At 47.7% G+C, this 23,869-nt stretch overlaps 1 pseudogene; it reads right to left on the bottom strand.

Moving 5' to 3' along the window:
• Positions 1 to 964: 964 nt before the first annotated feature.
• LOC129040505 (putative uncharacterized protein FLJ44672) overlaps positions 965 to 23,869 on the bottom strand; it is a 35,713-nt pseudogene continuing 12,808 nt past the window's right edge.

The following is a 23,869-nucleotide window of genomic DNA, read 5'->3' on the forward strand; positions in this document are numbered from 1 at the left end:
TGGCTGGAAGGGGACACCCCAGCCCTGCCTCAACACCTGGGTCTCTCCATAACTACCACAGGCACGTGGGCGACCCCAAAGAAGATCCCAGGACTCACAGTACCCCCTGAGAACATGGACAGTATGTGGGGGTAGCAATGGAGGGCAAGATGGTTATCTTCTCCCGGGTAAAGCCATTTAATCCTTTCAGAATAAGGCCTGCTTCTCTTTTTTTATTATTATTATTTTTTTTTTTGAGACGGAGTCTTGCTCTGTCGCCCAGACTGGAGTGCAGTGGTGTGATCTTGGCTCACTGCAACCTCTTCCTGCCGGGTTCATGCCATTCTCCTGCCTCAGCCTTCCGGGTAGCTGGGATTACAGGTGCACGCTACCATGTCCGGCTAATTTTTGTATTTTTAGTACAGACAGGGTTTCACCATCTTGGCCAGGCTGATTTTGATCTCCTGACATCGTGATCCGCCTGCCTCCATCTCCCAAAGTGCTGGAATTACAGGCGTGAGCCACCACGCCTGGCCAAGGCCTGTTCCTCTTATATATACCCCCTACCCCTGCAGCTGTGCCGGGGGAAAGCTGGGCAGTTTCCCTCCTCCGAGCCCCTGTACATACCATGAAGTGTGGGACCTTCAGAGCTTTTCACTTTTCTGAAAATAGCTCCTGCTGGGGCTACAAGATGGAGTGTGAAGAGGGCCTTGGGCCACAGGGAGGCGCCTGTGGAATAGGGGGAGTTCGCAGCGGGAGGGTTTCTCCCCATTCCCTCTGCACTCCCAACTTGAGTTATACTTTTTAAGAAAGTGATTCACCCTGGCTTTGCCCCCTTCCCCAGAACAGAGCACGTTGATCATGGGCGATATTTCTTATTGTGCCAAAAAGTTGCCATGACCGTCATTAAACCTGTTTAACACCAAGTAATAAGGAAAATAAAATAAAAAAATCGGGCTTGGTGCAGAAACTCACTCCAAATAAATTACCTACCAAAATATTTATATAATGGTGGAAATATTTCAAAATTCCATATTTTGGGATTTATACAAAAAAGATAAAACAATTAGAGGCCAAGAGGCTGCCGGAAGGGAAAAACGGGGCCTGGAAAGGCCATTGTGAGGAATGAGCCCCATGGGCCTGAAGAGGCCACTGGCAGGCGGGAGCTGGGCCTGCCGAAGCGGCCGAGAGGCAGGAGCTTTGGAATGGGGAGCCCGCAGTGAGGCGAGAGCTAGCTGGGCATGGAGAGTCCGCTGTGAGGCAGAGGCTTGGCCGGTGCAGGCCTTCGGGAGGCAGGAGGCCGGGCCTGGAGAGGCCGACTGGAGGTCAAATTCAGGCCTGCAGAGGCCGCCGAAAGTCAAAAGTGGGGCTTGGGAAGGCCGCCGGGAGGCATGAGCTGGGCTGGGCCGAAAGAGGCCACTGGGAGGCAGGAGGAGCTGGGCCTGGAGAGGCTGACTCGAGGAAGTTTTGCACCTGGAGAGGCCGCCAAGAGGCCGGAGCTGGGCCTGGGGAGGCCGACTTGAGGACGACTTGGGCCCGCAGAAGCCGCCGGGAGGCAGGAGCTGACCCTGGACAGGCCGACTTGACAACAGTCTGTGCCTGCGGAGGCCGCCGGGAGGAAGAGCTGGGCCTAGAGAGGCCCACTTGAGGAAGTTCTGGGTCTGGAGACGCTGCCAAAAGGCAAAAGCTGGGCCAGAATGGCCACTGTGAGGCATAAGCTTGCCCTAGAGAGGCCATTGAGGTAGGAGTGGGGCCTGTAGAGGCTGCTGAAAGGCAGGAGCTTGGCCTAGGGGGTTGCGGTGAGGCACATGCTGGGCCAGGAAAATCTGCTGTGAGGCAGAGGTTGAGCCTGTAGAGGCTGACGGAAGGCACGAGCTGGGCCTGGAATGGCAGACTTGAGAAAGTTCTCGGTCTAGAGAAGCTGCTGGGATGCAGGAGCTGGGCCTGGAGAGGCCACCAAGGCATGAGCTGTGCCTAAAGAGGCCAATGTTAGGCAGGAGCTGTGCCTGGAGGGGCCAACTTGAGGAAGTTTCGGGCACGGACAGCCTGTCGGGGGGCAGGAGCTGGGACTGGAGGCCACCGTGAGGCATGAGCTGGGCCTAATGAGATTAGTGTGAGGCAGGATCTGGGCCTGTTGAGGCTGCTAGGAGGCAGGTAGTACCTTGTTTGGGGAAGGCCTCTGTGAGGCAAAAGCTGGGCCTGGAGAGGCCATTGTCACGCAGGAGCTGGGCCTGTCCAGGCCATTGGGAGGCAGAAGGTGGGCCCGGAAAGTTTGACTTGAGGCAGTTTTGGGCCTACAAAGGCCACTAGGAGCTGGGCAGGAGCTGAGCCAGAAGAGGTTGTTCTGAGGCAGGAGTTGGACCTCCACACACAGTCAGAAGCAAGAGCACGGCCTGTAGAGGCCACCTGGGGGCAGCAGCTGGGCCTGGAGACGCCAGCGAAAGGCAGGAGCTGGGCCTTGAGAGGCCAACTTGTGGACATTTTGGCCCTGGATTTTGTGGCCTGGACTTGAGGACATTTGGGCCTCCTGCAAAGAGGCAGGAGCTGGGACTAAAGAGGCCGTTGTAAGGCAGGAGCTGGGCCCGTACAGGCTGCCGGGAGTCAGAAGATGGGCCTCAAGAGGCCACTGTACAACAGGAGCTGGGTCTTGGAAGGTGGCCGTGAGGCAAAAGCTGGCCCTTGGGAGGCCAATGAGTGGCAGGAGCTGGGCCTGGTGAGGTCGACTTGAGAAAGTTCAGGGCCTGGAGAGAAGGCTGGGAGGCAGGAGCTGGGTCTAAAGAGGCCATTGTAACGATGGAGCTGTGCCTGTGCAGGCTGTTGTGAGGCAGTAGCCTCATCTGCGGAGACTGCCGTGAGGTAGGGTATGGCCCTAAATAGGCCATTGTGAGTCATGAGCTTGGTCTGTAGAGGCTGACTGGAGAAAGTTCTGGGCCTGGAGAGGCTGCCGGGAGGTAGCAGCTGGGCCGAAAGATTTAAGCACATTATATTTATTAGGCACTTTATTTCCATTATTACACTATAATATATAATAAAATAATTATAGAACTCACCATAATGTAGAATCAGTGGGCGTGTTAAGCTTGTTTTCCTGCAACTAGATGGTCCCACCTGAGCATGATGGGAGAAAGTGACAGATCAATAGGTATTAGATTCTCATAAGGACAGCACAACCTAGATCCCTCACATGCACGGTTCACAACAGGGTGCGTTCTCCTATGAGAATCTAATGCTGCTGCTGATCTGAGAAGGTGGAGCTCAGGTGGGAATGTGAGCAAAGGGGAGTGGCTGTAAATACAGACGGAGCTTCCCTCACTCCCTCACTCGACACCACTTACCTCCTGCTGTGTGGCTCCTTACGGCTCCATGGCTCAGGGGTTGGGGACCCCTGCTCAAGTGCATCCAAAACGACCCTTCCCACACCAGTCTTCATAGTGGTCAAGTGCAGCAACCACTTAGCTCCCAAGGCATGTGCCTCAGCTGGCATTTTGTCACAATCAACAAACAGTAAGTGGTAGCTTGAGTCACTGTGAGGTCACTTCCTGGAAATCACCAGCATTCCATTTCTCACTGGCAAAGAGCTCAGCACTGCCCCCTGGGAAACCAAACCTATGCCCAAATCCCATCTGTGTGGGTTTATCTCCTGGGACCCTTCCTAGCATATTAGTCACAGTCCAATCAGGAAGCATAAACCACTCAAAAGTTTAAAGTGGTAAAATTTAATACAGAGAATTATTCATTATAACAGGTGAACAGCATAATGAGAGATTGGCTAGCACAAAGTAAAGAGAACTCTAGAGAATATAGGACTAGCCCAGGCCAGGCATGGTGGCTCATGCCTGAAATTCCAGCAATTTGAGAAGCTAATGCAGGAGGATTGCTTAAGGCCAGGAGCTAGAGACCGGTCTGGACAACACAGTGAGACCGTGTCTCTATCCAAAAAAAGAAAAACATTAGCTGGGAGTGGTGGTGCACACTTGTAGTCCCAGCTACTCGGAATGCTGAAGTTTGAGCCTGGGAGGTCAAGGCTGCAGTGAGGCATTATTACGCCACTACAGTCCAGCCTGGTGACAGAGCAAGACCCTGTCTCAAAGAACAAAACAACAACAACCATTTACAGACAGAAAAGAAATAGAGCTAATAAGCTAAGGAAAGATGTTGAAATGTGACAAGTAAAGTAATATGAGGTCTTTTATCTATTTAAAATAATCAAACAAAAAATGACTTACTAAATTATAATACCCTGTGCTGGCAAAGGTGCAGTCAAATGGGCACTTTCTTATACTATGAGGGGTGTTTAAATTGTGTATAAGCCTTCCAGGGTAAAGCTTGTCAATTTTTTAAAATAATAGAGACAGGGTCTCACCATACTACCATACTGCCTCCTCCAACTCTTGGCCTCAAGCAATCCTCCTGTCTTAGCCTCCCAAAGTGCTAAGATTATAGCTGGGAGGCATCCAAAACCTTGTCAATTTACATCAAGGGTAATGAGAATGTCCATTCACCATGACTCACAGTAATCTTACTTCTGGGGAGACAATTCAATCTAAACAAAAGGTCACCTGTACAAACACAGTAAAAATCTGGGAGTAACTGAAGACAGAGTTGGTAAGTGAAATAAGAAACAGTTGTGAGAAATTAAACTATGGTATTAATAGGCACCTGGTAAAAGGTCAGTTGATGTTAGCTGCTACTTTTTTGTTGTTTTGAGACAGGGTCTCACTCTGTCACCCAGGCTGGAGTGCAGAGGCCTGATCATGACTCACTGCAGTCTCAGCCTCCCTGGGCTCAAGTGATCCTCCCACCTCAGCCTCCCAAGTAGCTGGGACTACAGGAACATGCCACCACACTAGGCTAATTCATGTATTTTTCTGTAGGGATGGTGACTCCCTTTGTTTCCAAGGCCTATCGCAAACTCTTGGCCTCAAGCCATCCTCCTGCCTCAGCCTCCCAAAGTGTTGCGATTACCAGTGTGAGCCACCACACCTGGCCAGCTGCTAGTTTTATCAATATTATTATTATTCCACTCAATTAAAAATTATTATTTTCAAGGCTATGCAACAGTATGTATCCTACAGCATAATTGTAAAAACATATACAGTCGTCCCTCAGTATACAGAATTAGTTCCAGCCCCCCATCTCTGCATATACCAAAATCCATGCTTACTCACGTTTCGCTGTCACCCCTCTGGAATCCACGTATAGGAAAATTCCAAATATTAGTTGGGCATAGTGGCAAGCACCTATAGTCTCAGCCACGTGGGAGGTTGAGATGGGAGGATCGCTTCAGCCTGGAAGGTTGAGGCTGCAGTCAGCTGTGATAGCACTACTACACTCCAGCCTTGGACAACAGAGGGAGACCCTGTCTCAGAAAAAAAACAAAATAAAACAGGTTAGAAATTGTAATGAGATCTGTTGGGCAAAATTCCATATAAGCAAAGTATAAATTAATAAAGCAAATGGTGATAAATTAGTACGATTGAGTTTCTGGAGTTTCTGACAATAAAAGTAAGAAAAATGCAAAACACAAAGACAGAAGGTAAAAAGAGAAATTAGGAAAGCATTCTACATGTTTAACAGGAAGACACTGGCCATGTTCATGCAGCAGCAGTATGTCATGATATGACATACCCTGGAGAGAAGTTAACAGATGAGGAAGTTGATAAAAATCATCAGAGAAGCAAAATACTGGTAGCGACACTCAAGTAAACCAAGAAATTTCCATAACTTATGTCAGCAAAATGGGAATATTGTACGGTGTGTGTTGAAGTTCCTATACAACATTGTTTATCTGCCTTTTGTTTGTTTGTAAGGAATGTATATACTAAAAGTTCTTCTTGCTGTCAAAAGAATATGTGTGAATAAGTCATTTTAACTTATTCTTCTGTTTTTCTTTTATCTTCCTGCCATCATCCCACAGCCTTACTTTAGAAATTTTTTTTTAAGTTTTCTTTTTTTTTTAAATTAAGTATTTATTGATGATTCTTGGGTGTTTCTCGGAGAGGGGGATATGGCAGGGTCATAGGATAATAGTGGAGAGAAGGTCAGGAGATAAACACATGAACAAAGGTCTCTGGTTTTCCTAGGCAGAGGTCCCTGCGGCCTTCTGCAGTGTTTGTGTCCCTGGGTACTTGAGATTAGGGAGTGGTGATGACTCTTAAAGAGCATGCTGCCTTCAAGCATCTGTTTAACAAAGCACATCTTGCACCGCCCTTAATCCATTTAACCCTGAGTTGACACAGCACATGTTTCAGAGAGCAGGGGGCTGGGGGAAAGGCCACAGATCAACAGCATCCCAAGGCAGAAGAATTTCTCCTAGTCAGAACAAAATGGAGTCTCGTATGCCCACCTCTTTCTACACAGACACAGCAACAATCTGATCTCTCCTTCCTTTCCCCACACTTCCCCCCTTCTTTTCAACAAAACCGCCGTCGTCCTCATGGCCCACTCCCGATGGTCGCTGTCTCTTCGGAGCTGTTGGGTACACCTCCCAGACAGGGCGGCCGGGCAGAGGCGCTCCTCACTTCCCAGACAGGGCGGCCGGGCAGAGGCGCTCCTCACATCCCAGACGATGGGCGGCCGGGCAGAGGCGCTCCTCACTTCCCAGACGGGGCGGCCGGGCAGAGGCGCTCCTCACTTCCCAGACGGGGCAGCCGGGCAGAGACGCTCCTCACCTCCCAGACGGGGCGGCCGGGCAGAGGCGCTCCTCATCTCCCAGACGGGGTGGCAGCCGGGCAGAGGTGCTCCTCACTTCCTCCCAGACAGGGTGGTAGCCAGGCAGAGGCACTCCTCACCTCCCAGACAGGGCGGCCGGGCAGAGGCGCTCCTCACTTCCCAGACGGGGCGGCCGGGCAGAGGCGCTCCTCACTTCCCAGACGGGGCGGCCGGGCAGAAGCCCTCCTCACTTCCCAGATGGGGCGGCCGGGCAGAGGGGCTCCTCACCTCCCAGACGGGGTGGCGGAGCAGAGGCGCTCCTCACTTCCTCCCAGACGGGGTGGCAGCCAGGCAGAGGCGCTCCTCACCTCCCAGACGGGGCGGCCAGGCAGAGGCGCTCCTCACTTCCCAGACGGGGCGGCCGGGCAGAGGCGCTCCTCACTTCCCAGACGGGGCGGCCGGGTAGAGGCGCTCCTCACCTCCCAGATGGGGCAGCCGGGCAGAGGCGCTCCTCACTTCCTCCCAGATGGAGTGGCAGCCAGGCAGAGGCGCTCCTCACCTCCCAGACAGGGCGGCCGGGCAGAGGCGCTCCTCACTTCCCAGACGGGGTGGCGGCCGGGCAGAGGTGCTCCTCACTTCCCAGAGGGGGCAGCCGGGCAGAGGCACTCCTCACTTCCCAGACGGGGTGGCGGCCGGGCAGAGGTGCTCCTCACTTCGCAGATGTGGCGGCCGGGCAGAGGCGCTCCTCACTTCCTCCCAGACGGGGTGGCGGCCAGGCAGAGGCGCTCCTCACCTCCCAGATGGGGCGGCCGGGCAGAGGTGCTCCTCATCTCCCAGACGGGGCAGCCAGGCAGAGGTGCTCCTCACTTCCTCCCAGACAGGGTGGCGGCCGGGCAGAGGCACTCCTCACCTCCCAGACGGGGCAGCCAGGCAGAGATGCTCCTCACCTCCCACACGGAGCGACAGGGCAGAGGCGCTCCTCACTTCCCAGACGGGGCGGCCGGGCAGAGGCGCTCCTCACATCCCAGATGATGGGCGGCCGGGCAGAGACGCTCCTCACTTCCTATACCGGATGGCGGCCGGGCAGAGGCGCTCCTCACTTCCCAGATGATGGGCGGCCAGGCAGAGATGCTCCTCACTTCCTAGACGGGGTGGCGGTGGGGCAGAGGCTGTAATCTTAGCACTTTAGGAGGCCAAGGCAGGCGGTTGGGAGGTGGAGGTTGTAGCGAGCCGAGATCAAGCCACTGCACTCCAGCCTGAGCAACACTGAGCACTGAGTGAGCGAGACTCCGTCTGCAATCCCAGCACCTCGGGAGGCCGAGGCGGGCAGATCACTCGAGGTCAGGAGCTGGAGACCAGCCCGGTCAACAGGGCGAAACCCCGTCTCCACCAAAAACACAAAAACCAGTCAGGCGTGGCGGCGCATGCCTGTAATCCCAGGCCACTCGGCAGGCTGAGGCAGGAGAATCACAGGAGCCCGAGGCAGGGAGGTTGCAGCAAGCCGAGATCACCGCAGTACAGTCCAGCTTCGGCAACAGAGGTAGACCGAAAAAAGAAGGAGAGGGAGACCGAAGGAAGGAGGGGGAGGGGGAGGGGGAGGGGGAGACCGAAGGGGGAGGGGGAGGGGGAGGGGGAGACCGAAGGGGGAGGGGGAGGGGGAGGGGGAGGGAGAGGGAAAGGGAGAGGGAGAGCTAGAAATTTTTTTTTTAGAAAATTGAACAAGTGCTCCTTGTGGTGGCACATACCTCTAGGATGGGAGGCAGGGGTGGAGGGGTCACTTGAGGCCATGAGTTTGACACCAGCCTGGCCAACAAAGTGAGACCCCATGTCTACAAAACAATTTAAAAATTAGCCAGGTATCGTCATGTATACCTACAGTCCCAGCTACTCAGGAGGCTCAGGTAGGAGGATCCTTAGCCCAGGAGTTCAAGGCTGCAGCGAGCTGTGATGGCACCACTGTGCCTGGGTGACAAGGTGAGACCCCATCTCCTAAAATAAAAAACAAAGAAAAAAAATGTTCAAGTAGCAAGTAGTATGTGGCTTACTCTGAATATTTCTAAACTAGAAATTCTCAATCTTTTGGGGTCTAACATCCCTTTACGTTTTTTAACTTTATTGAAGATCTCTAAAACTATTTCTTTCTGTAGATAATTATATTAAAACTAGAAAATAAGACACAAGTTTTTGAATATTATTCATCACATATTAAAGCCATTACATGTTGATATAATACAAGATTTTAAAAATATTTAATATTCATTACATATTAATAATAAAACCATTACATGTTGATATAATACTTTTTTTTTTTTTCTTTGAGACAAAGTCTTGTTCTTTTGCCCAGGCTGGAGTGAAGTGGCGCAATCTCAGCTCATTGCAACCTCCGCCCCGCAGGTTCAAGCGATTCTCCTACCTCAGCCTCCCAAGTAGCTGGGATTACAGGGGCCCACTACCATGTCCAGCTAATTACTGTATTTTCTTAGTAGAGAAGGAGTTTCGCCATGTTGGCAAGGCTGGTCTTGAACTCTTGACCTCAGGTGATCCACCCACCTGGGTCTCCCTAAGTGCTGGGATTACAGGTGTGAGCCACCGCGCCCACCCCGATTAATATATGTTTTAAAACACTGATTAGTCAGGCAACAACACTGGGCAGGGGTCTCCTCATTCCCGGCGATGCAAACCCCACTGCACGGCTGAGGGGTTGCAAGGGCTGCAGAGCCAAAAGGCTCTGACTTGAGATTTCATTATTTTACTTGTATTTTTATTTGTATTGTGAGACAGGTCCTGCTCTGTCACCCAGACTGGAGTGCAGCTGTGCACTTACAGCTCACTGTAGCCTCGACCTCCTGGGCTCAAGCCATCTTCCTGCCTCAGCTCCCCAGTAGCTGGTAGTACAGTTGAGTGCCACCATACCTGGTTATTTTTTAAATTTTTTTGTAGAGTGAGGGGTCTTGCTGTGTTGCCCAAGCTGGCCTCAAACTCCTGACCTCAAGAGATCTGCCCACTTCAGCCACCTGAGTAGCTGAAACTACAAGTACACATCACCATGCCTAGCTACATTTATTTAATTTTGAAAAATATTTTTGTAAAGAGCAGATCTTGCTGTGTTGTCCAGGCTGGTCTTGAACACCTGCCCTTAAAAGATACTCCCACCTCTGCTTACCAAACAGCTGGGACTACAGGCATGAGCCACCGCAATGAGCCCGAAGAGATTTCTTTAATCTAGCATCCCATACTTGGTAGGATTGGGAAAGGCAGTAGTGTTTTTTAAAATTACTTAATAATTTCAGTAACAATCAAACTCAACCTTGACCCCTGCCTTCTCTCACACCCCATATCCAGTCTGTCAGGAAATCCTGTTGACTGTCTTCGACATGTACTAAAGATCCCCACCCAGCAACTCCCTGGCCTCCTCCCTTACTTCTCCCCTCTGACCATCTCTCAACACCACCATGACCCTGGTCAGGACCACCATCATCTCCTGCCTGGATGTTGCCAAAGCTTGGCCCCCATGCTTCTGCCCACATCTTCCCATAGTCTTTCTCAACTCAGCAGCCAGAGAATGCTTTTAAATCAGGAGACAGATCACGTCGCCTCTCTGCTCAGAACCCTCCCGCAGTTCCCATCTGAGTCAGAGTAAAAGCCAAAACCCCAGCAATAAGCTCCCGGGGCTTATGTGATCTGTACTGATCCCCACCCAGCAACTCCCTGGCCCCCTCCCCTAATTCTCTCCCTCTCTCCGTCTGCTCCATGGGCCTCCTTCCAGAGCCTCAGACATACCTCAGACACTTTATTCTATTGTTTCTGCCTACACTCCTCTTCCCTCAGCACCTTGGCCAGCTCCTTCCCCTCCTTCAAGTCTTTACTCAATTTTCACTTAGGAGGCCACCCCTGACCATTCTATTTAACATTGCCATCTGTCCCCATGCCCACCATGCTCATTTCTTCTTTCTTTACTTTCTTCCAGGCTGAAGCGATCCTCCCACCTCAGCCTCCCGAGTAGCTGGGACTCCAGGTTCATGCCATCATGCCTGGCTAAATTTTTTAGTATTTTATTTTATTTTATTTTGAGACAGAGTTTCACTCTTCTTGCCCAGGCTGTAGTGTAATGGTGCGATCCTGGCTCACTGCAACCTCCACCTCCCAGATTCAAGTGATTCTCCTGCCTCAGCCTTCCAAGTAGCTGGGATTACAGGTGCGTGCCACCACGCCCAGCTAATTTTTGTATTTTTAGTAGAGCCGGGGTTTCGCGATGTTGGCCAGGCTGGTCTCGAATTCCTGACCTCAGGTAATCTGCCCGCTTCGGCCTCCCAAAGTGCTGGAATTACAGGCGTGAGCCACCACGCCTGGCCAATTTTTTCATTTTTTATAGAGGCAAGGTCTTACTATGTTGCCCAGACTGGTCTTGAACTCCTGGCCTCAAGTGATCCTCCTGCCTAAATCCTAAAGTGCTGGGATTACTGGCATGAGCCATCATGCCTGGCTTCATGTTCATTTCTTCTTGCTGCTGCAACATAGTTTGCAGTTTCCCACATTTAGTGGCTTAAAACACCACAAATCTACCATCTTACGGTTCTAGGGGCCAGAAACCCAAACTAGGTCTATTAAGGCTAAAGTCAAGGTGTCAGCAGGGCTGCATTCCTTCTGGAGACTCTAAAGTGTTCCCTTGGCTTTTCCAGCTTCTAAAAGCCACCCCCATTCCTTGGATCATGGCCCCTGACTCCATCTTCAAAGCCAGAAGTGAAGCATCTTCAAATCTCCCTCTCTTACCTCTGCTTTCATCACCACATCTCCTGCTCCAATTCTGAATCTCCTACTCTCTTTCTTTTATAAAGACCCTTGTGATTGCTGGGCATGGTGGCTCCCACCCAGAATCCCAACACTTTAGGAGGTCAAGGCAGGAGGAACACTTGAGGCCCAAAGTTTGAAACTAGCATGAACAACATAGTGAGACCCCCACCTCTAGAAAAAAATAAAAATAAATATTAGCCCGACATGGTGGTATGAGCCTGTAGTCCCAGCTACTTGAGAGGCTGAGGTGAGACAATCGATTTAGCCCAGGAGTTTGAGATCAGCCTGGACGACATAACTAAATCCCATCTCTACAAGGACGAGGTGGGAGGATCACTTGAGCCCAGGAATTTGCGGCCAGCCTGGGCAACGAAAGAAGACCCCATCTGGCCAACACGGCCAACCTGGCCACCATGGTGAAACTCCGACTCTACAAAAATGAGCTGGGCATGGGTGACATGCATGTGTAGTCCTAGCTACTTGGGAGGTTGAGATGGGAGGATCGCTTGATCTCAGAAGGCCAAAGCTATAGTGAGCTATGATCACATCACTGCACTCCAGCCTGGATGACACAGGGAGATTCTGTCTCAAAAAAAAGAAAAGAAATATATATTTAATCTCTGTCCCTGGTTCCTGGCACAGAGCTTCTAAAGCTCTTACAAAGACCTCAGTGATAGATGTGACAGGAACATCTTTTGTTTTAATATTTGGTCTTGGTCCCAGGTTTCTAACACAAGAGCCTCTAAGAACTTTGGGATCTCCAGCATGGTAAGAATGCATTTGGGGACGTTGTTGAGATGACTGGGTGACTGCAAGCTCCTAAATTTCTTCAAGAGAAGGGCTGATTACCATGCAACCACATGGTAAGAGGCTTGGAACTTTCAGCCTCATGCACTGAACTCCAGGAGGAAGAGGGGCTGGAGACTGACTTAATCACCAACAGCCAAAGATTTTATCAATCATGCTTGCATAATAAAGCCTCCATAAACATCCTGAACGGGGTTTGCAGAGCTTTCAGGGTCGCTGGACACAGGAGATGCTGGGAGGGTCGCATGTTCAACAGAGGGCATGGGAGCTCTGTGCCCCTCTAAACTTAACTTGCCCTGGGTATGTTTCCTTTTTTTGAGACAGGATCAGGCTCTTTTGTCCAAGCTAGAGTGCAGTGGCACAATCTCAGCTTACTGTAACCTAAGCCTCCCCAGTCCCCAGCTCAAGGCATCCTCTCATCTCAGCTTCCCTAGTAGTTGGAACCCTAGGTGCACAACACCACACCGGTTATTATTCTTATTTTTTAATTTTTTATAGAGACAGGTTTTCACCATGTTGCCCAGGCTGGTCTCAAACTCCTGAGTTTAAGCGATCCTCCCACCTTGGCCTCCCAAAGTGCTGAGATTACAGGCATGAGCCACTGCATCCAGCATGCACGTCTCTTTCATTGACTGTTTCTGAGATGTATCCTTCACAATGAACCAGTAATAGGAAATGAACTGGCCAGATGTGGTGGCTCACATCTGTAATCCCAGCACTTTCAGAGGCTGAGGTGGGAGGATCACTTGAGACCAGGAATTTGTGGCCAGCCTGGCCAACACAACAAGACCCCATCTATACAAAAAATAAAAGAAACTAGCCAGATGTGGTTGTGCAGGCATGTAGTCTCAGCTACTAGGGAGGCTGAGGTGGAAGAACCACTGGAGCCCAGACAATCAAGGCTGCAATGAACTATGACTACACCATGGCACACCAGCCTGGGCAACAAAATAAGACCCTCTCTCTCAGAAAAAAAGAAAATAAACTGTTTTTCTGAGTTCCGTAAACTGTTCTAGCAAATTATTAAACCCAAGAAGACAGTTATGGGAACCCCCGATTTGTAACAGGTTGGTCAAAAGTACAGGTGACAACTTAGGACTTGCCATTGGCATCTGAAGTCAGGATGGTCTCGTGGGACTGAGCCCCTAACTTGTGGGGTCTGTGCTAACTCCAGGTAGTGTCAGAATAAAGTCATGGGACACCCAGTTAATATCCAGAGCACTGAAGAATTTGGTGTAGAAACTCCATACATACATTCAGTTGGAAGTGTGTGAGTAGAGACAAACATGGGCTTTTCTGTCACCTGTCTACCTGCTTAACTGCATAGGAGAGGCAATACGTGGTGCTCATGAACAAAGCAAACATTAAAGTCAGACCAGACCCAACATTTGACTCAGTCTTAATATCCAGGTGAGCTTGGGCAAATCATTCATTATTCCTAAGGCTTCATCACTCCATTCATAAAATGGGGATAACTGTGGCAGCTACCTGTGATTCTGTGAGAATTAACGAAATATTATGCTTGGGGTTATTGTGATCATTATACCTATTCCAAACTATTTGACAAGGACAGTGATGGATGATGACATCAAAAAATCAGAAACTGCAATGAGGTCTCTCAGGCAAAATTCCATACAAGCAAATTACTGTCTCTACAAAGCATTCCTGCCACACTGAATTCACCATTCCCTGAACAAAATATGCCATCTTTGTTGTTCAGGTCTGTACAGTGCTGGTTTCCCTTCCCGGGCAGTTTGCTCCATCCCATCCCAGCCCATTCCCCATCCCTCCACCTCCCACTTCCCTCCCCACTCTCATACAACTCTTCCTCATCTTTCAGGACTTGGCTTCAATGTCACCTTAACCGGAAGCTTCTCTCACTCTCCAGAAGAGCTTCCCATTGCACTTGATGCATGTACTATTATTTGATCATTTTTGAGTTACAGTCCAAATCTTTTTGTACCTGAATAACATGTTGCCCAGTCACTCTTCCTGGATTCAGAAGTCTTTCATGGTAGATCCAGCTGGAAGTGACAAAAAGACATCTTTTGACATAAAGGGATGACACAGACAGACATAAGTTCTTAAATGTCTTAAATGTTATGTGAAAATTAAACAGAATTCAAAGACTTGTGGGGAACACTTAGGAGGGAAAGTTACTGGGAATGTCATAAAGGGTTAATTTGTATTTTATTTTATTTTTTGAGACAGTCTCATTCTGTCACCTAGGCTGGAGTGCAGTGGTGCAATCAGGCTCACTGCAGCCTTGACCACCTGGGCTCAAGTAATCTCACTTAATTTTTATTTGGTTTAAGAAAGTCTTGGTTGAGGGTGGTGGCTTATGCCTGTAATCTCAGCACTTTGGGAGGCTGAGAGAGGTATATTACTTGAGGCCAGGAGTTTGAGATCAGCCTGGGCAATATATTAAGACCCTGCCTCTACCAAAAAACAGAGTGAATGTGTGGGAGACAATTTTTCCACAGACTTGGAGTGAGGGAATAATTTCAGGATGATTCAAGTGCATTACATATATTGTGCACTGTATTTCTATTATTACTACATAGTAATATATAATGAAATGATTCTACAACTCACTATAACGTAGACTCAGTGGGATCTCTGAGCTTGTTTTCCTGCAACTAGACTGTCCATCTGGGGTGATGGTAGACAGTAACAGAATATCAGGCATTAGATTCTCATAAGGAGTACACAACCTAGATCCCTCGCATGCACGCTTCACAACAGAGTTTGTGCTCCTATGAGAATCTAATGCTGCTGCTGATCTGACAGGACATGGAGCTCAGGTGGTCATGCAAGCGACGGGAGGGGCTAGAAATACAGATGAAGTTTCCCTTCACTCGCCTGCTGCTCACCTCCAGCTCTGTGGCCCTGTGGTTGGAGACCGCTGCTCAAGTGCATTCGAAAGGATCCATCCCATGCCATTCTTCAGAGTCATCTTTACTGCTGCAGTGGTCAACTTGTAGCACCCCTAAGCTCGCAGGACATATGCTTCAACTGGCATTTCACAATCAACAGTATGTGGTAGCTTGAGTCATTGTGAGGTCACTTCCTGGAAATCACCAGCATCCCATATCCCATTAGCAAGGAGCTCAGCACTGCTCCTTGGATAACCAAACCTATTCCCAAATCCCATCTGTGTGCGTCTATCTCCTGGTACCCTTCCTAGCATCAATTCTGTATTTGTAAGAGTCCAATCAGGAGACACAAACCACTCAAAAGTTTAAACTAGAATGAGCAAGGTGGCTCATACCTGTAATCCAGCACTTTGGGAGGCCAAGGTGGGTGGACTGCTCTGAGCTCAGGAGTTGGAGAACAGTCTGGGAAACATGGTGAAACCTCGTCTCTACAAAAAACACAAAAATCAGCTGGGTGTGGTGGCACTTACCTGTAATCCCAGCTACTCAGGAGGCTGAGGCAGGAGAATTGCTTGAGCCTGGCAGGTGGAGGCTGCAGTGAGCAGAGGTTGTGCCACTGTACTCCAGCCTGGGTGACAGTGTGAGACCCGGCATCAAAAAGAAAAAATGTATATATATGTAAATTTAATATAAAAAGTATTAATTTTGGCCAGGCACAATGGCTCATGCCTGTAATCCCAGCACTTTGGGAGGCCAAGGCAGACAGATCACCTGAGGTCAGGAGTTCGAGACCAGCCTGACCAGCATGAAGAAACCCCATCTCTACTAAAAATACAAAATTAGCTGGGCATAATGGCACATGCCTGTAATCCCAACTACTCGGGAGGCTGAGGCAGGAGAATCGCTTGAACCCGGCAGGTGGAGGTTGCGCTGAGCCGAGATAGTGCCATTGCACTCCAGCCTGGGCAGCAAGAGTGAAACTCCATCTCGAAAAAAAAAAAAAGGTATTAATTTTTACAGAGGATCAGCACAATGAGGGACACACTAGCCCAAAGTAAAGACAACTCTAGAGAATACAGAACTAGCAGAGGCCAGGCATTGTGGCTCATGCCTGTAATCCCAGCAATTTGGGAAGCCTAGGCAGGAGGATCGCTTGAGGCCAGGAGTTGGAGACCAATCAGCGCAAAATAGTGAGACTCTGTGTCTACCAAAAAAAAGAAACATTAGCCAGGTGTGGTGGTGGTGCATACCCATAGTTCCAGCTACTTGGGAGTCTGGGGTGGGAGAATCCCTTGAGCCTGGGAAGTCTACACTACAGTGAGCCAAGATTGTGCCACTGCACTCCAGCCTGGGCGACAGAGTGAGACCCTGTCTTAGTAAGAAAAAAGAAAAGAAAGTGTTAATCCCCCTATGGGAATCTCCTCTTCTCCTGCCCTCTCGGAACCTCACTTTTTCCTCAGTTCTTCCTCCCACTTTCCTGTATCTTTAACCTATCCCCCACTTTTAGCTCCTTCCCATCATCACTTAAATTACTCAAACTTCTTCTGTTTTAAAAACCTCTCCCTAAACTCAGTGAGAGGTTTCCTGCACACCCATTGAGCCATCCGCTCTCCCTGGTGCCTTCTCTACAGCAGCCTAAACCATGTCTCTAATCCATGAATCTCATCATGTTACTCCCCCATTTACATCACTTCTCCTTGCCTCAGGGATTAAGTCCAAACTCCTTAACAGCCCCTGCTCTGCCCTGCCTTGCAAGGCAGCCTCACTGCTTGCTCCTCTCCATTTCATCTGCTATGGAGTCCAACTGAGCCTCATCTGCCCCTTGAACGCACACTCTTTCTCCTCTGGGAGTCTCTGAAGTGGGTGATATCCTCTGCTTATAATACGCTTCCCCTTAAACCTCTACTCTCTTCCTAGCTAGCTTTGACTCCTCTGTCACTTGTCTGCTTTGGCATCACCTCCTCATGGAAGACTTCTTTGACTCCCCAGATTCTCAGGAGCATGGCAGGTGAGGTGCTCCTCCCATGAATGGATGGAGATTAGGGAGTGTGTGTTATTCATGCTTAATTCACCAGTGCTTAGCTGAGTACCTGGCATAAAATAGTTACTGTGGTGGCCAAAGTAATAACCCCCACCCCCACCAATTGCTCATGTCCTATGTTACACAGCACAATTACATAGGAAGGGGGAATTAAGAGTGCAGATAAAATTAATGTTGCTCATCAGCTGACCTTAAAACACGATTATCCTGGAGTATCTAGGAGAGCCCATGTAATTACAAGCATTCTTTAAAACTGGAAGAGGGAGGCATGAATGACATGAAACCCTCACCTTCTATCATCAAGGAAGCTAGATAACAAAGGAATAATATTTTTAAATGTATAACAGTAAATAACAGGTCGGGCATGGGAGCTCACACCTGTAATCCCAGCACTTTGGGAGGCTGAAGCAGGCAGCTTGTTTGAGACCAGCCTAGGCAACATGGTGAAACCCCTTGTCTACCAAAAAAAAAAAAAAAAAAAAAAATTAGCCAGGCATGGTGGAGCATGCCTGTAGTCCCAGCTACCTGGGAGGCTGAGGTGGGAGGATTGCTGGAGGCTGAGGTGGGAGGATTGCTTGAGCCTGGGAGGCAGAGGTTGCAGTGAGCTGAGATCACATAACTACAATTCAGCCTGGGCAACAGAGCGAAAACCCTGTCTCAAAAAAAAAAAAAGTAAATAACTAGCAAACTAGAATTTTATACTTAAGGTAACACTTAAAAGCAAGAGGACCTATGGAATGGGAGAAGTATTTGCAAATCATGTATCTGATAAGGGACTCGTATCCAGAATATATAAAGAACTTCTACAACTCAAAAATAAAAAGACATATAACCTGATTTGAAAATAGGCACAGGAATTTTTTTTTTTTTTTTTTTTTTTTTGAGATAGAGTTTCACTCTTGTTGCCCAGGATGGAGTGCAATGGCACAATCTCGGCTCATTGCAACCTCCGCCTCCCAGGTTCAAGCAGTTCTCCTGCCTCAGCCTCCCTTGTAGCTGGGATTACAGGCGCCCGCCACCATGCCCAGCTAATTTTTTGTATATTTAGTAGAGACGGGGTTTCACTATGTTGGCCAGGGTGGTCTCGAACTCCTGACCTCTGGCGATCCACTCACCTCAGCCTCCCAAAGTGCTGGGATTACAGGCGTGAGCCATCGCACCCAGCCACTTTTTTTTTTTTTTAAGACAGAGTCTTGCTCATCACCCAGGCTGGAGTACAGTGGGGTGATCTCGGCTCACTGCAGCTGCTGCCTCCCGGGTTCAAGCAATTCTCCTGCCTCAGCCTCCCAAGTAGCTGGGATTACAGGTGCCTGCGACCATGCCTGGCTACAGTTGGGTGAAGGATTTGAATAGACATTTCTCCAAAAGAGGCTTACAAATAGCCAATATGCAGATAAAAAGATGTTCAACATCATTAGTCATTAGGGAAATACAAATGAAATCCACAATGAGATACTACTTAACAACCACCAGGCTGGCTAAAATTTAAAAAAGTAAAGACAATAACAAGTGTTGACAGGATGTGGGGAAATTGGAACCTTTATATATTGCTGGTAGAATTACAGAATGATGCAGCCACTCCAGAAAACAGTTTGGCAATTCCTCAAAATATTAAACACAGAGATACCATATAACCCAGCAGTTCTACTCCTAGTTGTAGACCCAAGAGAACTGAAAACATATATCTACACAAAAATGTGTACACAAATATTCATATCAGCCTTATTCATAACAGCTAGGGTGGAAACTACCCAAATGTCCATCAACTGATGAATGGGTAAACAAAATGTGGTATATCCACACAACAGAATATTACTTGGACATGAATGAAATTCTGATACAAGCTACAACATAGATGAAACTTGAGAACGTTGTGCAAGTTGGAAGAAACTGAGGCAGGAGACTAGCAGAGCAAGCTGGGGGTGAAGCGGATCCTTGGATGTAAGCTAGCTTAAGCAGTAGCAAAAGCAAAACATGCAAAATAGCAGAAGTAGAACATACAAAATAAGGGAGTAAGCAGTATGTACATAAGGGAGTAAGCAGTGAGCGGAAACATGCAAGATAAAAAAAATAAGAAGGACTTGCAGTAGCAATTTGGTCACAAAAAATAAAAGTAAAAATAAGCAATTTGGTCAAAAGAGATTAAGGTTGAGCAAGTGGAAAAAAAAAAAAAAAACATATAAAAGGCCATGAAATGTAACAAACTGGGACTGATACTACTCGCGGGTCAGCCCGCTCTCTCCTCTCTGGGAGTGTTACTATGCATAACAAATTTTTGCTGCTTTGCTATGCTATCTGTGTCACGTCCAGTTCTTTGTTTGGGACACCAAGAGCCTGGAACTACACGGTACCATCCATTAACAAAACCAGACACAAAAGGTCATATATTAAATTATTCATTTACATGAAATGTCCAGAATAGTATTCCTTTGTATGGAATCTAAAAAGTATAGGCCCGTTGCATGGCTCACGGCTGTAGTCCCACCACTTTGGGAGGCCAAGGTAGGAGGACCACTTGAGCTCAGGGGTTTGAGACCTGCCTGGACAACAGAGAGAGACCCAGTCTCTACAAAAATAAAAAATAAAAAAATTAGCTGGGCGTGGTGGCGCATGCTTGTAGTCCCAACTACTCAAGAGGCTGAGGTGGGAGGATCCCTTGAGTTGTGGAGTTCAAGGCTGCAGTGAGCTATGATGGCACTACTGCACTCCAGCCTAGGTGACAGGGCAAGACCCCATCTCAAAAAAGAGTTGTTGGTGTGAGAAGAGTAGAAATGTGTGCCTTAGGGGAACCCAGGAGTGTGGCCTGTACCCAGAATTATTCCCTGGGTAATACTGATGAGGGAGCTGCTCTTCTGAAGCCTTGTTTCTTCTGGTCCCTTGCACCTCCGCTCCCAGCTCACCCTGGTCTGCTCCCAGATATCCTATACCCCTAGAAGTACAGAGGACACCCACTCTTATCACCCTTGTGGTAGCTAGTGTCCTATATAGCACTATCTGCCTGCCTTCTTCCCATCCCTTCCCCATGATCCAACACAGCCTTCTGGTGTCCTAAAAGGAGTTAGTCTGACATATCCCCAGCAAATGTGTAGATGGTGTCAACTCATGTTGAAATCCTTTCCCCTCCCTATTTTACAAACCACTCTGCTCCATCTGTATTAGTTTTCTAGGGCAGTGGTAATAAAATATCACAAACTAGGTGATTCATAACAACATAAATTTATTCTCTCACAGTTCTGGAGGCTGGAAGTTTGAAATTAGGGCATTGGCAGGGCCATGCTGCCAACTAGGGGAAGATCCTTCCTTGTTTTTTCCAGTTTCTGGTGGCCCCACACATTCCTTGGCTCCTGGCACCCTAACTCTAATCTCTCTGCCTCTGGCATCACATGGCCATCTTCCCTCTGTCTGTCTGTGTTCAAATTTTCCTCTTCTTATAAGGACACCAGTCACATTGGATTAGGGCCCACCCTAATCCAGTGCGCCCCACTCCATATCCGCATTTGCAAATAAAGAGAATACTATTAGGATTGTGTGTGCATGGAACATAGGAAAATGGGCACTTTCACACAGTGTGCCTAGGAAGGCTATTTCATAGTATGGAACAAGAGCCTAAAAAGGTGTGCTGACTGCGTGTAGAGGCTCACACCTGTAATCTCAACACTTTGGGAGGCTGAGGCAAGAAGATGGCTTGAGCCCAGGAGTTTGAGACCAGCCCGGGCAACATGGTGAGACCCCTGTCTCTACAAAAAACAAAAATAAAAAAACAAAAGTATCAGGAATGGTGGTGTGTGCCTGTGGTACCAGCTATTTAGGAGGCTAAGATGGGAAGATCGCTTGAGCCCAGGAGGTAGAGACTGCAACAAGTCGTGATGGCGCCACTGCACTCCAGCCTGGGTGACAGAGCAAGATCCTGTCTCAAAAATAAAACAAAATAAAAAAACAAAGGCATGCCTTCTGGCTTTTACTCATAGGTATTAATCTTAAGGAAATAATTGGGCAAGAGTACAAAAATGTAAGTATAAAGATATTCATTGCAACTGTTTAAAACAGTAAAAAGAAGCACAAACATTCTAAATGAATACAAAGGAGAATTTATTTGCTCTTAAAGAGGTTGCAATTCAACTGAATTCTTTACTTTTACCTATGTTTCCTTCTCTTAGAACCACAACCCACTTGCAGATATTAAAATGGTGTCCTTTTATGAAACAATTAGAAACTTGAATATTGTTTGATGGTATTAGGAATTGCTGTTGATATTTTAGCTGTGTAATAGTGTTTTAGCTTTGTTAAAAATGTGTAAACTTTATTTATTTTTTGATTTTTTTTTCTGAGATAAGTTCTTTTCGTGTCACTCAGGCTGGAGTGCCGTGGTGCACTTACAGCTCACCGCAGCCTCAACCTCCCTGGCTCAAGCTATCATCCTGCCTCAGCCTCCTGAGTAGCTGGGACTACAGGTACCTGCCACCAGGCCCAGCTCATTTTTTAATTTGTTTGTAGAGATGAGGTCTTCCAATGTTGCCTGGGCTGGTCTTGAGCTCCTGGGCTCAAGCGATCCTCTCGTCTTGGCCTCCCAAAGTGCTGGGATTATAGGCACGAGCGACTGCACCTGGCCTCAAGTCTTCAGCTTTTACAGATGCATAACAGATATTCGCAGCTGAATTGACAGGCTGTATAGGATGTACTTCAAATAATACAGGAGCAGGGAAAGCACGTGTGTGTGAATGGGGCAGAATTGCCCATAGGTTAAGGGTTGCTGGTGGCTGAAGATTGGATATGTGTAAGCTAGTCTGCTCGTCTGTCTACTTTTGTGTATGATCTAAATTTTCCATAATAAAAAGTTAAACAAAGTATATATCTAGTTGAATTCTGTTTTTGTAGAATCTTCTAGGTATCACAACTTCATAGGCGGTTCTATTAACACTTCTCCATTATGTAATTTTTCTAAAATGTCTCTTTCTCTAACTTAATTGTTTTCCAGGATGAAATACGTACGAAAGTACTTGGGGGGACTGACAGCCTTCTACATATAAAAGAGATTATTGGGACTCACTAATGTTCTAAATATGCATTATTGTACTCTTTAGCAGAGAAAGAATTAAGTTAAATTGTTGGCTTCAAATAATTCATAGTCTAAAATTTTCCTTGATTTAAAGTGACTTTTCTCAAAAAGACAATGCAGGAAGGGATATAATAAGACCATGTGTGTAAATGAGGCTCAGTTTGGTGCTGAAAAACTCAGCTTCCTTTGATCAGTCAGATCTCTGGAGGTGGGATGGGGCAGGGACCATGTGTCCTATTCATTGCTGCATTTCCAGCACCCAGCACAGCCTCTGGCACACAACATAGGATAATAATAATAGTGGTGATAATAATAATAATAAAATAGAACTAACATTTGTTGAGCTTCAGTGCCAAACAATGTGCAACTGCTTTGCCTGCATAATCTCATTTCATCTTCAAAACACTCCTACAGGGAGTGTCTCAACATCACATTGAGAGAAAACTGATGCGAATACTGAGCCTCAGAAAGATTAAGTTATTTATCCAAGGTCATCCAGTCAGAGAGTGTGAGGCTGGCTTTGAACTCAAGTCTGTTTGTCCTGGAAGCCACTACTTTTTTAACCAAGATGCCCTGAAATGCCAACATGAGAAATCTGGTCCTCTTAGTGTGTCCCTTCTTGCAGGGACAGTGAGGACAGCAGGTTATTGGAGCTTGGTGAAACTTGCCTCTGCAATTCCCTAGGCAGCTCCCCCAGCTCAGATTCTACACCTTCAGGCTACTTCCTGTTGTCTTTTGAGTCCCCAAATAGACTTTTGTACAAAGAAAAGAAAACACTCACTAACCAATAAGCACAAGGCCTGGCAGGTTTATTTCTCCCTGTAATTAAGTAAATTGAAGTTAATTAATAAGTGCTTATATGTCAATTTTGTGTGTTTTTTTACTAATTTGAGTTATTGTAACTGTATATATTATATAGTATATTTGTATTAATTTTTTTTTTTTTTTTTTTGAGATGGAGTTTCGCTCTTGTCGCCCAGGCTGGAGTGCAACGGCGCGGTCTCGGCTCACTGCAAACTCCACCTCCTGGGTTCAAGCAATTCTCCTGCCTCAGCCTCCTGAGTAGCTGGGATTACAGGCATCTGCCACCATGCCCAGCTAATTTTTGTATTTTTAGTAGAGACGGGTTTTCACCATGTCAGTCAGGCTGCTCTTGAGCTCCTGACCTCCGGTGATCCACCCGCCTTGGCCTCCCGAAGTGCTGGGATTACAGACATGAGCCACTGCGCCTGGCCATTTTTATTAATTTTTAACTTTTATTATACGTGAGTCATATATAAACTTAAGTGATTTCAGTGATAAGGCCCAGAGCCTTGTCATCTAAGGGTGTGATGATACTATAAAGCTTCCACATCTATCAGTTAAATAAGTAGGAGGTAGGAGGGAAAAAGTGTCCTAAAGGCAAGTAGTTCAGTCTCCAAAATGCCTTGCCCAGTGGTTTTTCATAGTTGACATTTAATAAATAGTTGTTGAATAAATGACTGTGAAAAAGAAGAAAACAGTCATAAACAAAATTGAAAGCAAATAGGCCAGGTGTTGTGGCTCATGCCTGTAATCCCAGCACTTCGGAAGGCTGAGGCAGGAGGACTGCTTGAACCCAGGAGTTCAAGACCAGTCTGGGTAACATAGCAAGACCCCATCTCTACTACTAAATAATAAAAATTATTT

Source organism: Pongo pygmaeus, chromosome 6, assembly GCF_028885625.2.
Source record: "Pongo pygmaeus isolate AG05252 chromosome 6, NHGRI_mPonPyg2-v2.0_pri, whole genome shotgun sequence".
NCBI lineage: Eukaryota > Metazoa > Chordata > Mammalia > Primates > Hominidae > Pongo > Pongo pygmaeus.